Genomic DNA, 16,917 nt, shown 5'->3' on the forward strand with positions numbered 1-16,917 from the left:
TCTCTAGAGTGTTTTGTGCTTTTTTTTCCGGGATTATTTCATACAATTTAATACACCCATTAATGTTACTTCCCCCACGGCTTAGGATTCCGTCGTTGTCGTCTAGTATTGTTCGAGAGAACAACCAGCGCTGCATTTCAGTTGTTTTCCTCTGTGAACATGCACTAATGGATGTCTGACAATTTCGTTGCTTTTTGGAGTTTTCAGATTTAAAAACGTCAATAAAGGCTTGTTCGTTCTGCTCTCACGGAACAGATGGATTATAATATGTTTATACCGTCAGGTGAAATCATGCAGGCGTCGGCGCTTTCTCCGTTCATGCAATAAATGCACATCCACGAATGAGCGCGGATTTCTAGCGCATTTACTTGAACTTCATAGGCAATATATCTATGGTTTAACCCATTTGAGAGGCGGCCAAAATCAGAATTTAAAATGGACTGAATAAGCTCTCTACGAACTTGATGAGCGATGCCGCGCTGACATGTATGCACATAAATCACCACACACACACTCTCAGAGTAATATTAAGTTACTGCATAACGTTAATACATTTTCAACTAGCAGAATAGTACAGAATCACGATACACAGTCTCACTTGTAGCCATGTTTTTTAAACTATCATAATATTTCGAAGGGCACAAATAGGAACTTTTAATTGGCAGTGTTATTTATTGTGTTGACAAAATAGCACTTTGTAATGTTATAATATATGGTTGCACTTTTTTTATGAGTATGCACATTTTGTGCTTCAAGTCAAGTCAAGTCAACTTTATTTATATAGCGCTTTTCACAATACAGATTGTATCAAAGCAGCTTCACAGTATTAAATAAAATAGTACATCAGTGTTTGTTTCTGGTGTAAAACATCCACGTTTGGTAATGCAGATCAATAGCACTGTTGAATCGATTAATCAATTTAAGTATCCCCAACTGAGCAAGCCAAAGGCAACAGTGGCAAGGAACCGAAAAACTCCATCAGGTGACCTAATGGAGAAAAAAAAAAACCTTGGGAGAACCCAGGCTCAGTCGGGGGCCAGTTCTCCTCTGGCGTTTATGAAGTAGAGACCGGATTTAACTGTAAGATTAAAATATTACATGAATGCCTGGCTGAAGAGATGCGTCTTTAATCTAGTTTTAAACTGGGAGAGCGAATCTGAGCAACGAACAGTATCAGGAAGGCTATTCCAGAGTTTTGGAGCTAAATGTGAAAATGCTCTCCCTCCTTTGGTGGATCTGGATATACTAGGTATGACCAAAAGCCTTGAATTTAGTGATCTTAAAGAGCGCGATGGATTATAGGGCGATAGAAGATCCGTTAAATAAACTGGAGCTAAGCCGTTTAGGGCTTTATAAGTCAGTAGCAATACCTTGTAATTAATACGGAACTTTATAGGTAACCAATGTAGTGATGATAAAATTGGTGTTATATGGTCAAACTTTCTTGATCTAGTAAGAACTCTAGCGGCGGCATTTTGGACTAACTGTAGCTTGTTTATTGAGGATGCAGGACAACCAGCTAATAAAGCATTACAGTAATCTAGTCTCGAGGTCATGAATGCATGAACTAACTTTTCTGCATCAGAAACTGATAGCATGTTACGTAACTTAGCAATATTTCTAAGGTGAAAAAAGGCTGTTTTTGTAACATATGAAATATGATTTTCAAAAGACAAGTTACAATCTAATATAACACCCAGGTCTTTTACTGTAGAGGATTAAGTAACAGGACACCCTACTATGTTAAAGTTGTATTGTAAGAGGTTTTGTGGGCGGTTTTTTGAACCGATAAGTATTACCTCTGTCTTATCTGGATTTAATAAAAGAAAATTGTGCGTCATCCAATCTTTTATATCTTTAACACACTCTGTCAATTTGGATAATTTAGCGTTTTCATCCGGCCGTGATGAAATATATAGTTGAGTGTCATCAGCATAACAATGGAAACTAATTCCATGTTTCCTTATAATATTTCCAAGTGGCAGCATATATATTGAGAATAATAGAGGGCCTAACACAGATCCTTGCGGCACTCCATAGTTTACTGGAGTTATGATCGATTTTTCTCCGTTTAAATAAACAAAATGGTAGCGGTCAGATAAGTATGATCTGAACCAGCTTAATGCTTGTCCTTGAACACCAGTATAATTTTGTAGTCGATCTAAGAGTATTGTATGATCTACAGTATCGAACGCAGCACTAAGATCAAGTAAAACTAGTATTGAGATACAGCCTTGGTCAGAAGCTAAGAGTAAATCATTTGTGATTTTAACAAGCGCAGTTTCAGAGCTATGATGCGGCCTGAACCCAGACTGAAACTTTTCATAGGTGTCATTTTCTTGCAAGAAAGAGCCCAGTTGGGCAGACACAACTTTTTCTAATATTTTGGACATAAAAGGAAGATTTGAAATGGGTCTATAATTTGCTAGGTTATTTGGGTCTAATTGTGGTTTCTTAATGAGAGGTTTTATAACTGCCAGTTTAAATGTTCTTGCAACATGATCTAAAGATAAAGACGAGTTAATAATATTGAGGAGAGGCTCTTCCACTATAGGTAACACTTCTTTCAATAGTTTAGTTGGTATGGGATCTAATAAACATGTTGTTGTTTTAGAGGAAATGATAAGTTTATTTAACTCTTTTTGTTCTATAGTTGTAAAGCACTGTAATTGTTCTTGCGGGGTGATAATCGAGGCTGAATTATAAGGCGCGATTGAAGATTGAACGTTTACAATTGTGGATCTGATGTTTTCTATTTTCTCAGTGAAAAAATTCATGAAATCATTACTACTAAACTGTAACGGAATATTTTGTTCAGGTGACGCTTGTTTATTTGTTAGTCTAGCCACGGTGTTAAATAAGAACCTAGGATTGTTTTGGTTATTTTCTATTAGTTTGCGGAGGTGCTCAGCCATGGCCGCTTTTAGGGCCTTTTTATAGCGTGACGTACTGTCTTTCCAAGCGATTCTAAAAACCTCTAAATTAGTTTGTTTCCATTTACGCTCTAAATAACGGGTTTCTCTCTTTAGAACACGAGTAGTACTGTTGTACCATGGTGCTTTAATTTTCTCTCTGACCTTTTTTAGTCTCATAGGTGCAACAATATCCAATTTTCCGGAGAGAATGGTGCTCATAGTGCTGGTTAGTTCGTCTAGTTCAACTGTTTGTTTAGGTTCAGGCAGCAGCTGAGACAGATCCGATAAGCAATTTGAAAAATTATCTATGGTGGATGGAAGGATTGTTCTGCCTAATCGATAACGCGGCACAGCATGATATATTACCGGGGTACGTAATATGCAAGTTACCATGTAATGGTCAGTTACATCATCACTTTGCGGAATGATATCTATATCGGTTGGATCGGTTCCATGTGATATAATTAAATCGAGTGTATGATTAAAACGATGAGTTGGTCCGGTAACGTTTTGCTTAACCCCAAAGGAGTCTAATAAGTCTATAAACGCAGCCCCTAACGTATCATTTTGATTATCTACGTGTATGTTAAAATCTCCAACAATTAATATTTTATCGACATTGACCAATAGATCTGAGAGAAAATTTGCAAATTCTTTTAGGAAATCAGCGTAAGGCCCTGGTGGTCTATATAGGGTAGCCAAGGCTAAAGATAATAGGGATGTTTTTCTATCATCTAAGAGCGTAACATTTAGTACAAGTACTTCAAATGAAATAAACTTATAACCCGTTTTCTGAGTAACATTGAGAATATCTCTATAGATAGTTGCAATACCGCCGCCACGACCAATCAGACGGGGCTCGTGCTTATAGGAGTATCCTGATGGAGTAGACTCATTTAGACCGAAATAATCATTTGGTTTAAGCCAGGTTTCAGTAAGGCAAAGTACATCGATGCTATTATCTGTGACTATTTCATTTACAATAACTGCCTTAGGTGTGAGTGATCTAATGTTCTAAAGACCTAGCTTTAGAAATTGTTTTTGTTTACTAATAGCAACATTTTCTGTTTTAATAACAATTAGATTTTTCCTAGATCCTGCAGTAGATTTATTATTTGATCGCACTAAACGAGGAATAGACACAGACACTATGCAATGTTCTACACTAGTATTTATATCAGTTAATTTGGTGCAGCAGAGACTATGATTTGGACTTTTGGTTACTAGTCAAAAGGTATTTAACATTTTGGAGATGTTATCCGACAGAACATCCGATCTGAATCTGTTTGGGTGTAAGCCATCAGCACGGTAAAGCCTAGGACGCTCCCAAAACAGATTCCAATTATTTACAAAGAGCAGTTTCTGCTCATTGCACCATGACGTTAACCATTCATTTAGCGTGAATAATCTACTAAACTTGTCATGTCCTAGACGGTACGTGGGAAGCGGTCCTGACACAATGATCGTTATATCAGGCGATGTGCTGCGTACCGTATCGATCAGATTCCTGAAGTCTTTCTTCAGAACTTCCGTCTGGCGCAGCCTGATGTCGTTCACTCCCGCGTGCAATACCAAAGTTCCGACGCGCTCGTTATCGTTCAGAATCCCGGGAACGCGAGCAGCGATTTCAGAAACACGAGCACCAGGAAAGCAGTGACTGTGCACCTTACTTTTACCTGATGTAGCATGGACGTGCCGAACAATGGAATCACCGATGATCACAGCATCGCGTTCTGTTTCGCGAAGAGCGGAGAAGCGGTTTTGTGTGGATAACTCGAAAACCGGGAGGGTCAGAGAGGGTCTTGGTCTAGACCTGACTCGCGTCTTCCGCTGCGGAAATATCCAGGCTTCGTGGTGGCGTGTTGGAGCTGGAGTGAACGAGACCATGGCTGATCGCGACCTTGGCGCTCGGGACCGATGCCGAGTAACGCACGGAGGAGACGAGGTCGGAGTCAGCGGGTTAGTAACATTAATCTCTGATTTGTGAGCATCAGCGCGTGATGTTTCAAGAGCCAAACGCCGGTCTCTCAGCTCGGCCTGTCTCACTAAAAGGTCGTGGATCTGTTTCTCAACAGCTTCCAGCTCAGACTGTACCGCGTGCAGCTCAAATGTGTCCTCACCTGCACCAAAAGGTAGACTACATACATCTGATATATTCGCCATTTTAACAGATGGACAGTAAGTTAGCAACGACACTACCAGTGATGCTATCAATTAATACTAATTTCTGACAAGCGTCTTAGATATAATCCGTCTTTTAAGTGGTACGGGTGTAGAGTAGACGCACGATAGGTGAAAAATGTTTGTAAGTGAGTGTTGAGAAGACGCGTTCAGCCGTGATCCCGGGAGTAACCTATAAGAGTATCCAGCGTTGGATCACTGCTTCTGTTTACATTTATTTTATAACTTGAATGTATAGGAAGAAAGAAATATACTTTCTACTACTTACAGTTACATGTAGGGGTGCACTGAAATTTCGGTCGCCGAAATTTTCGGCCGAAAATGCCATTATCGGTTTCGGGCCGAAATAAAAAAAACTGCCGAAAACGTAAACCGAAAGTGAATGCCACCCGCCCCTCCCATCCGTGCGCAAGCGTTTAGGTTTCACTCACGGTCGAGCTGTTATCACGCGTCTGCCTATCAAAGATTAAGCATGTCAGAGGGCTGTCACTTATTGCACAAGCGATCGGACCAACCAACACATGTTTCGAAAACGAAAATAGGGAACGGCCTTCTCTCGGAGCGCGTCCAGCTCGTCACGATACGCCCGCAGCGAACGTACGTCACACAGCAACTGCAGGTTCTGACACACACACACACACACACTCACAAAATAGCCTATTTATGTATAATATAGCGCATAATAAATGTAGCCTTCAGTAATGTTTTTCATTGATGTTATGGCAGTCCACATTGCTGACTTGTGTGCGTCTCAAGCACTGTCTTTACGTTCGTCCTAATGCCTGTTTAGTTGTCCGTGGATTTGCCTATGTTGAAAACGCATCAACGCCAAATATAGGCAATTTACTAACGATTCAATGAACACTTATGTCTCAAAAATCGAACAGGATTTTTTTCACAAAAGTGACAGCCCTATACGTGAGGACACCAAAGTTGCAATATGTAACATTTGTTCTGCAAAAATCTCCAAAATTGTGGATTTTTTTTTTTTGCTCAACTTTTAAAAAACTTTTTTATTTAATGGAACATAAAACTTGAAGGATAATATTATTTGGTATTATTATTTATATTTATTGTTAAAATATTGTATGTTTTGTTATGTAACTGTTAATAAAAGTTTGATTATTATATTGTGATTTTTCATTTAAGATCCATTAATTTCAAGCAATTTAAATATATATATAAAATGTATAAGTTTTTTAAAAGAAGCCATTTTCGGCTTCAGTTTCGGTTTTCGGCCAAGTGCATCCTAAATTTTTGGTTTCGGTTTCGGCCCAGAATTTTCATTTCGGTGCATCACTAGTTACATGCACTTTAGAGGTGTTAATAAAGCAACTGTTTGTTACAGTTGTGTTTTGTATTCAACACATGTACAATATTGTACAGTTTGTTCTGCTAAATAAACCATGACAGGAAACATACTGGGGTCAATTTGTTCTTAAACACTGGTAATACTGCACACATTATTTAAAAATATACTCAGGTACTTAATTACTTGTGTATTTACTTAACATTGAATCGATATCGAAGCTAATAAATCAATATCGAATCGAAATCGAATCGAATCCAAGCCTCAATAATCGAATTTGAATCGAATTGTGAAATTCCTAACAATACCCAGCCCTAATAAAAACATACTCTGTCATTTTGTTTATACAGGACATCATTCAAACTGCAAAGTGTTTAAGTTACTGATTAAAATTAAGGAAAACAAATATATTGATCTGAAATGTAACAAATTAATTTTCAATTCATTAAGGTACAATTACCAAACATATTTCAAAGTCTTTTTGTCTTTTTATTAATTTAATTAATAAACTAGTTATATAAAACTATTGTCAGTGCACTACAAATAAACTGGTTCTATGCCTTTACTTTTTAATAAAACTTATTTAAAAAATACAAGGCTTAAGTAATTTATTTTCCTTTGGTGGAACAGCCTGAGACATGCACAAGCCATCTGCATTTTTGTTTTGCTTTTCCCTCCATTGTACCGAACTCGTACCGAACCATGACCTCTGAACCGAGGTATGAACCGAACCGTGACTTCTGTGTACCGTTCCACCCCTAATATATGTATGCAAACGTGAAGGCTGACATTTTGTACAGTATACACTATATTGTACATACACACACACACACACTCTTCTTTCACACACATCACACACAGACATGCATGCCCATGTGTGTGTGCGTGCGTGCTTACACTCACACGCATGCACACACAAACGCACACACACCTACCATTCTTAAATGAACAATTGTGTGCAATTTTGATAATAGTCAAAAGTTTGTATTTATGTCAGTGCTTACAGCATTTCACCTTTTATTCATTTTTACTTTTCCAGGTATCGGAAACGTAAGGAAAATGTTAAAATTAAGACTACTCAAATAGACAGCATGAGAGAAAAAAAAAATTGGATGAAAAATTCAGCAAAATATTACAGAAAAAAAAAGCAAGAGCAAGCACTTCTAGATATAACCCCAGCATCTTCATTAAGTGAGGCAGAAAATTCCTTTGCAAATGAAGAAAATAACAGACAGGAACTAGACATAAATAATGAAAGTCTGAACAGAACACCAGCAGAAGAAAGTTTAGACCTGACAGGGCCAATTGAGGCATCCACCCCCCAGAGAACATGGCCAGTCATTGAAAAAAGAGAGCGAGCATCAAAGACTGTGGCCAAATTAAGAGCAAAGCTAAGGTATGTTGAAGAAAAACTTGGGGCAAAGACAAAACAACTGCTGACACTAAACAGAAAAATTAAAAGGCTGGCGGCTAATAGAACAAAAAGTGCAATGCCAAGGCTACTAGCAAATATTTCACAGAGGGTCAGGATCAGTGAGGCTAAAAAAGGACTGCCAATCAATAGCAGGCGGAAACAACTTGGCAAGGTTGTGAGAATGTTCCTACATCGGTATGATGTCTCAACTGTCATAAATGGCAAGGCTGAAGAGATTCGTCGCAAGGGACAAATTTATAGAAAAAGAGCACTCACAGACACCTTGGCAAAACTCCATCAACGCTTCCTTGCTGAACATCCTGAGCAAACCTTGTCGAAAGCTCAGTTCTTTAGATTGAGGCCATTTTGGATTATTAGGCCTAAAGTTAAAGACAGAGAGACGTGTGCATGTAAAATGCACAAGAACATTGACTTTAAAATAAAAAGAATGCAACAACTGGGTATCATTGAAACATCAAGCCCAGAGGATCTTGTGCAGTCCAGTGTGTGTGACACTGGCAACATGTCCTGCATGTATGGCAGATGTCAAAAATGCATTGAAAAGACCTTTCCCACATCCTTAGATCCTCTCACTCAGGGGAACACTGTCATCTGGCAAGAGTTGATCACAAGGTCTGTCACTGTAACAAAGAACCTCAAGGATGGATCTACAGAGGAAAGGCAGACAAAGAAAACTGTCCTCGAAAAGCGTACCTCATCCATTGAGCGGTTGCTGGCCCTAACAAGAGAAGACCTTCCAGGTTTTGCCATTCAAGTTTAATGTCAAGCACCAATATTTGTAATTGAAAGCAATGAAAGATACCCTGACAGATGATGCTGTTGCTGTGCATGTGGATTACAGCGAAAATTACAGCTGCAAATATGCCAAAGAAATCAAGGACACCCATTTTGGAACTGGGAATAATCAGGTAACCCTCCACACCGGGGTACTCTAAGTAAGTGCAGAGTGGAAGCCTTTGCATCCCTCTCAGTCTGCCTAGAGCACGATGCAGTGGCAACCTGGGCTCATCTTGACCCAGTGCTGAGATACATACGAGGAAAGTATCCTGAAGCTAGAGGTCTTCACGGGTCCACTTGGATCCGAAAACCCGCGGTCCGACCCGAGATCCGAGCGGGTTCGGGTCCAAAACTCCGATAAGTGTCTCGGACACGGGTCGGGTTCGGTATTAGTGGGCTCGGGTCTTGGGTAATTTAAAATAAATATGCCTTTTCCAAATGGACCTTCTTTTAAACTATGTTGGGCATTTAACAAATTTGCATTATTTAAAACAACTCTATGACACCGTTCTCTCACTTTTTCTAAGTGAGAGAGCGAATCCGCGCTTCTACGTGCAATGGGCTATAAGCACGGTTGCCTCCGCATTTATTTACTCAGTTGCTCCACATAAACCAACCCCCTCCCTTTGGATATTTTATTGAAAATCTGTTATAAGCTACATTTGAAAAACAGCCATCGGTAAATTTTACCCTGTGGTGGTTCTAATGTTAATCATCGTATGGTCCGGTAAAAAACATTATGCCAAATTTTATAGGACGTAATGGGTTACAGTGATGTGTGATTGACATTTCAGCACTTCAGCGCGTAGAGGACCAGCGGTCAGCATAGAAGGACGCACGGCAAGAGTGCGCTAGTGGTTTTTCAGAATACTCAGTTCTCCTGTTATTTCAGTGTTGTATTTGACTCAAGGTAAGACTATCTTCGATTCTCTGTTTATTTTTCATTTTTAACTTCACATAATTCTGTATTTTATTTAGACGCGTTGCTACATTAATCAACGGCCGCGCGTGGAAATTATTATTATTATTGCAGTTCTAATAGCACTTAAGTATTGACTCCTAGCAGTTTCGATTTGCCCCATTTGCGCTTTATTGACTTAATTGGCCGACTGAGACAGCTGTCCTCACTCAAGCGGTGATAGCATTATATCTATATCTATGTAATTTGCGCGCTGTCGCGGAAGCGTCAGCAGGAGCATTCAGCAGCTCAGCTCTCGTGTTCAGCCACCTCGTGTGAAGACCGACTCGGGTAAAGACCAGCGACTCTACCTGCGCGACTCCACCGAGCAAGGACACCAGAAAGGCACTTAAGTACTTCGTTTTTCCCTTTTCCTTCCCACTTTAATCTTATTTTACAACCTAATCAACATGTGTTTTCAAAACATCCCTGTTATCTCTCGGCAACGCCCCTTCATCACGCACAAAAGGCAGCGCAATACTGCTAATCTGCGTCCCATTCTCTCATCCTCACACACACCTCTCTCTCTTTCCGTGGGTCTATGGAATCATCAGTCAGCAGTCAATAAAGCTGACTTGATTCCAGCCTTTGCATCTCATTCTACTCTGAGTATCCTGGGCTTGACTGAGACCTGGTTTCGTCCAGAAGACTCAGCAACCCCTACTGCTCTCTCTAACAACTTCTCTTTCTCTCACTCCCCTCACCAGTCAGGGAGGGGTGGGGGTACAGGGCTTCTCATTTCTAACAATTGGAAATACTCAGCGCTTTCCTCTCTATGCAACAACAACTCATTTGAAGTCATTTATCGCCCCCCAGGTCAGCTGGGTAACTTCGTAGAGGAGCTGAGCTGGATGTGCTGCTGTCCTCTTTCCCTGAAGACGGCACCCCACTTCTAGTCTTTGGTGACTTCAACATTCATCTCGAAAAGCCGCATGCAACTGACTTCATCTCTCTCCTAGCCTCTTTCGATCTCAAACGACTCATCACCACAGGTACTCACAAATCAGGCAATCAACTAGACCTGGTTTACACACACAACTCCACCACAGACAACATCTTGGTGAGACCTCTCCATGTTTCAGATCATTTCCTCATTACTTTCAGTCTACAACTCTCTACCCCTGCACTACCAACCCCCCCACCAGTCACTTTCAGGCGAAACCTGCGCTCACTTTCTCCCTCCCATCTTTCCTCTGCCGTGTCTTCTTCTCTTCCCCCACCCTCACAATTCTCACCTCTGGATGTGAATACCGCAACGGATACCTTATGCTCCAGTTTAACCTCTTCTCTAGACAATATCTGCCCTCTCTCCTCCAGGCCAGCACGCGCTACTCCATCTAACCCCTGGTTGTCTGAGGTTCTTCGTGAACACCGGACCGAACTCAGGGCAGCGGAAAGGAAATGGCGCAAATCAAAAGACACATCTGACCTGAGTATGTATAAATCTCTCCTCTCTTCCTTTTCTGGTGATGTTCATGCTGCAAAATCTTCATACCCTTCATACCCCTGAACACGATTTTATAGATAATCATGACAGAATATGCTAATCAATGACTAGAAGATAACTACACATCCGCTACATAAATTCATCAACTAACCATTCAGAAACATCCTGTTGCATTCTACATGTCACCTCTTCTCAAGTCTCATCTCTATCATTGTCTGAATCCGGGTTGAACATAAAAGGCTAAAGGTTTTTGAAATTTTCAGTGCATGTCTGTGTGAGTGCAAGCTAGGGCTGCACGATTAATCGAAAAAAAATCAAGATCTCGATTCAAACATAAATGCGATCTCATTTCTTAATGATGGCGATTCACTTCCGTGTATTTCCCTAAGATCATGCTGCGTTCAAGCGTTATTGGTCACACCAGAGCCCGTCTCACTCACACAATAACAAAACACTAACCAATCAATCATAAATCTCCTCTTCTCTCCTCTCCCTTATTGGCCACGTTCCACTGTTACTGACGTGTAACAAGGCGGCAGACCTAAACGGGAGTCAGTTTACTTGGTGGATTTGTAGCGGTAAGAGGTAAAAATGAACCCCAGTGTGGAAAATCCTGGTGGCGACGGTGAGAGTGAGGATGTAACAACATTGGTACAGAAAAAAGGAGCACATTCCACCGTGTGGAGCTTTTTCGGGTTTAAACCTGAAGACGATGCGCAAAGAGTTATAATTTGCAAACAGTGTTTTTGCATCGTCGCAGCACCGCAAGGTAACACCACTAATCTATACAATCACCTCAAACGTCACCACAAGATACAGTACGAGTTAGCTATGAGAGACAAGGGAGCCACACCACAAAATACCACCCGCCAGACCACGCAAACTTCCATAACTCAGACGTTGTACGGAGCATCGCCATACCCTCCCAGTTCCCAGCAGCACAAAGATATAACAAACGCCATCACTTATTATTTAGCTAAAGACATGGCTCCAATCAACACCGTTAAAAACGAGGGATTTAAGGCAATGATACAGACTTTAGACAAGCGCTACTCTTTGCCCTCTCGCAACTATTTTTCATCCGTTGCACTGCCAGGTCTGTACACCCAGTGTCGAATGACAGTCGAGTAAGAACTGCACAATATGCAGAACTTCGCGGCAACAGCAGACCTCTGGTCAAGCCGAACCATGGAGCCGTATTTAAGCTTGACAGTGCATTTCATAACAAATGACTTCAACATGAGAAGCCGCTGTCTACAGACGGCGTTCTTCCCTGCTGATCACACTGGCGAGGAACTGGCACAGGGACTAAAGGAGAGTCTCAACTCCTGGAGTTTGGAGGAGGAAAAAATGGTGTGCATCACCACAGACAGTGGAGCAAACATTGTAAAAGCAGCCTCCCTGAACAACTGGACAAGGCTTCAATGTTTTGGCCATAGGCTACATCTGGCTATAGGTGAGCTGTGTATTAAACACCCAGTAAAATTTTCATATTTTCATTTAAATCAGAAAAATGTGTCCTTAATTTTTTAATAATAATAAAAACATAAACATATGACAGAAAACAGAATAAAATAAGAACACATAACACATAAGGTAGTATTTAGGACTGCACAATTAATCTAATGATCTAATATCTAAAAGTATAAATGGGCCCATTTTTATTCTGAGTCTTAAATGAACATTGAGGATTGTATTGTATGTTTCTACATTTTAATTTAATTGTAACTAATTACTTTTATTTAAAATTGATTAAGTTTTTTTTTAAAGTATAAGCACACACAATTAAGTTTATTCTGCTATATTTTTGTCCCATTTTAACATTTAATGCAAGAAAATGTATGGAAAGTTAAATTAATTTACTGCAGAGTTGATAAAGCATATTTTTATTTATAGAGAATGCAATGAAAGATTCCCGTGTTGACCGTGCTGTGGGTCTTTGCAAAAAGCTTGTGGCCTACTTCAGCCATAGTTGGAAGCGGAGGAGGGAGCTTGCTATTGCCCAAAAGGAGCTCAACCTGCCTGAACACCAGCTTAAAACGGAGTGCTCAACAAGATGGGGATCCCGACAAGCTATGGTCCAGAGAATCCTGGAACAGCAAACTGCTATTGGACATGTTCTCTCCGCTGACCGGAAGGCAAGACACCTGACACCAACCTGGCAGGATATCGAAGTCCTTGAAGTGATCAACAAGACACTCACCCCACTGGCAGACTTTACTGATGCTCTGTCAGGAGAGCAGTATGTTACAGTCTCCTCAGTCAAGCCGGTCCTCCACCTTTTTGAGACAATGATGGCAGTGCAGGAAGATCTCGCACGATCAATTAAGTCAAAAATCCTGCATTACCTTAAAGAAAAGTATAGTGATCCACACACTCAGGAGCTGCTCGACATAGCCACAGTATTGGATCCACGATTTAAACTGGACTATGTCAGCGAGGACAACAAAGTCAGTGTCAAGGACAGACTGAAGAATGAGATGACTAGCATTGGTATGGTAAGTATATCTTTACATGATTCACAATATTTATTGTCTCACAGAGTAAGAAATTTATATTGGGCTACATTGTTTACAGCTGCAAATAATTGAAAATGGATTCAGCTAACCCACCATAGTTTTTAACTGCTGAGATGTTACTTTTGTTAACAAGTGTAGAATATTAAGATTTTTATTTGATCTGTTCTCTTTTCCAGCAAAATCCCCCCACAACTGCCCCCAGCGCCCAGCCTTCGCTGCCCCCTGTAGAAAAGAAGAGAAAGACCTTAGGCAGTTTTTTTTAAAGCAGCAAAGGGCAATGAGGCAGCAGCACCATCTGATGCTTCTTCTCAAGAGAATGATGTTGACATGAGAAAAGAGAGTAGAGACGATTTTTTGTTACTCCTGCACTTTATTATACTGAATGTCCTGTGTGGTTTTTTTTGTTGTTGTTTTTTTGTACTTGAGTGCAATAAATTTGTTGAAAAAAATGAGAATCGTGTAAGAGAATCGTGATCTCAATTCCCATGGAGAAAAATCGTGATTCACATTTTAGCAAGAATCGTGCAGCCCTAGTGCAAGCAGCTCATTTGCATTTAAAGGAACAGACACAAAACGGTGCGCTTTGGTGCACCCTCAAAAATGTACAATTTTAACATGCTATATAAAAATATATGTAGGGTATTTTGTGCTAAACTTCACATACACACTCTGGGGATATCAAAGATTTATTTTACATCTTGTGAGAAGGGCATTATAACCACCCCTTTAACTCAACCAAACACATCCTATGTTAGATTAATCAGATATATATGCACAAAATAAACATATTACAACTTACGACACAAGATGCTGCGAATGCTCAAGCGAACCTGACTGTGCTTGTCATGAAGGCTTAAAGCAGCACTATGCAGTTTTTTTAGCTTAAAGGAATAGTTCACTTTAAAATGAAAATTCTGTCATCATATACTCACCCTCATGTTGTTTCAAACCTGTAGGAATTTCTTTCTTCTGCTGAACACAAAGGAAGACATTTAGAAGAATGTCAGTAACCAGACAGTTTCTGGGTCCCATACGCTGATTTCACGCAGCCGCCATTTTGAAATCGAAAGCGAGGCTCCGGTGGGAAAAACCCCGGAAGTAAAGATAAACAACAATGCCTTTGGACTACCAACCTGAAGCTGCTGCCGTGATTTACACTTTTGGATGTTAATATCCAATATAGGATATGTATATAGTTCATTCCTGCTTCTTTTTTTTACTTTCTGAATTATATATAAAAAAAATTATTTATAAATGAATTTCACTATATATAGTCTAAAGTATTAAAGAAATGTATGTACAGTTTTAGAATTGACACAACATCATTAAACACAACAATACGCCATCGCATTCATGACTCTCCTGTGATTAAAGGCGGCACTTCCGGTTTTCTTCCCACCGGAGCCTCGCTTTCGATTTCAAAATAACGGCTGCGTGAAATCAGCGTATTGACTTCCATAGTATATTTTTTTCCTACTATGGAAGTCAATGGGACCCAGAAACTGTCTGGTTACTGACATTCTTCTAAATATCTTCCTTTTTGTTCAGCAGAAGAAAGAAATTCATACAGGTTTGAAACAACATGAGGGTGAGTGATGACAGAATTTTCATTTCAAAGTGAACTATCCCTTTAAATTGAACAGCTTTGAAGTCATTGGAATGGTTATTTGACATTTTTCGGGTTGAATGGTGGTCGTCTCTTTTTTGCACCATTCCCGGAGGTACAGCTCGCCACACACACACCGGCCGCCGTGTTATTCTGTCATGTTTTCTCCCTTTCTTTCCAAACCGCGACAAACACCAGTCTCCTTTCTCTGCAGAATGCGATAAATCCGCTCAACCAATCACAGCGCACCATTCCACGCATTGTAAACATTAACGGCGGCGCTTTGAATACACCCGGCATCCTAGTTTTCCTTATCTACTTTGTACTTTTTGATCAACAAACAAACAACAAAAAATAATACATTTGACGGCATTGTATCACCTGTGGTGATTTCTGCCATAGGGAAGAAACGTAAGCCATCGAAATCTAGCCTTATCATTTACGTGAGGAGATTAAGAAGATGAGGCACGCGGGAGGAAGAGAAATGTCGACTGTTGCTTGTTCTCACACGACAGCGTCAAACTTCTGTCGAATGCTGACACGTTAACCCCAGGGGATCTTTTAAAAAACTTTCAATACTTGTAGCTACTCAGTCAACGAAAACCAAGCAGGACCATTTTACAGCTGATCGCCGTCAAAAAAGTTCAGGAGGTATTTCTTAGCGATGGCTGAATGAATGTAGCCCATGTTTAGTCCAGTACATAAAAAGCAATAATAAAAATAATAAAAAGCTAAAATGTTTTAAGAGAGAAAGTCATTCCCACGATGAAAAAATTTATGCACATTCAATATAAATTAAATTATATTGCATTGAGGACATCTCCAGTTATTAACCAAGAAAACGAGACGCATCTTTTCTATTACTTTTGTGTGGATGCACTTTACTCACAAAAATAAGACTAATAAATGTTAGATACAGCATTACAATGTCACGTTGAATAATAATCCATTCACTATACAGCGCTTGCAAAAACTATACCATTGAATGAAGTGTTCTTATTAACTTAAACACTTAAAATGCTTCAAAACACAAACCTTTCTTCAGTCGATTCACCTCAGACACGAAAGTGCGGCGCAGCCTTATGACGTGTGATTCTTCTTCTGTGCATTCACTGGCGAGTTGCAAACCGATAAAAGGGAGCAAAGCGCCACCTAATGTGCTGGAGGGTGACAAAGAGGAAGATGTTCCGTTTCAAACCATCGTTTCTTGACCTGTGAATTTTACAAAGAATTTAAATAAGATATCTTAGAATTTTGGAAAATTAAGTATTGTTGCCAACTATGTTACAGGGATTGATTACACTGATTCCTAAGCCGGTTGAAGATTAATAGAGAATTGGAGGCCTATAGCCTAACTTTAATCAATAATGGTTCTAAATTATTCTCACATATCTTTGCAAATCGACTAAAGTTAGTCATGTTTAAATGAAATCATAGATGACTGTCAATCTGGCTTCATATGTGGATGATAATTGCAATAGTTCTGTTAAACTACCTTTTTGGACCACAATTCAATATAGGTAGAGGTGTCAGAAAAGGAGATCCATTATCTCTGTTATTTCTATTGGTGATTCAAGTAATGTGTTTTCATATTAAAATCAGTCTGTTTCAATGTATTCAGTAGGCCAATAATGTTAAATATTCCCAATTAGCAGATGCAATTTTCTTTAATAATTTTTCCTAAAAACATAAAAAATATTAAAATTGGCTGAGAGGGGGTTCAGCGAAAAATCGGCAGCTGGCAGCAGGAAATAGCTGCCGTTGACAGCT

At 39.8% G+C, this 16,917-nt stretch overlaps 1 protein-coding gene across 1 annotated transcript in view; it reads right to left on the reverse strand.

The window, feature by feature from the left end:
* Positions 1 to 16,254, reverse strand: part of LOC308689838 (uncharacterized protein) — a 34,128-nt gene extending 17,874 nt beyond the window's left edge. The window contains exon 1 of the mRNA XM_081363875.1: positions 16,183 to 16,254. The gene's annotated coding sequence lies outside the window, so the exon portion shown is untranslated. The remainder of the gene's footprint in view (positions 1 to 16,182) is intronic.
* Positions 16,255 to 16,917: the final 663 nt, after the last annotated feature.

The sequence above is a fragment of the Scardinius erythrophthalmus genome (assembly GCF_964197995.2).
Source record: "Scardinius erythrophthalmus genome assembly, chromosome: 4".
Taxonomy (NCBI): domain Eukaryota; kingdom Metazoa; phylum Chordata; class Actinopteri; order Cypriniformes; family Leuciscidae; genus Scardinius; species Scardinius erythrophthalmus.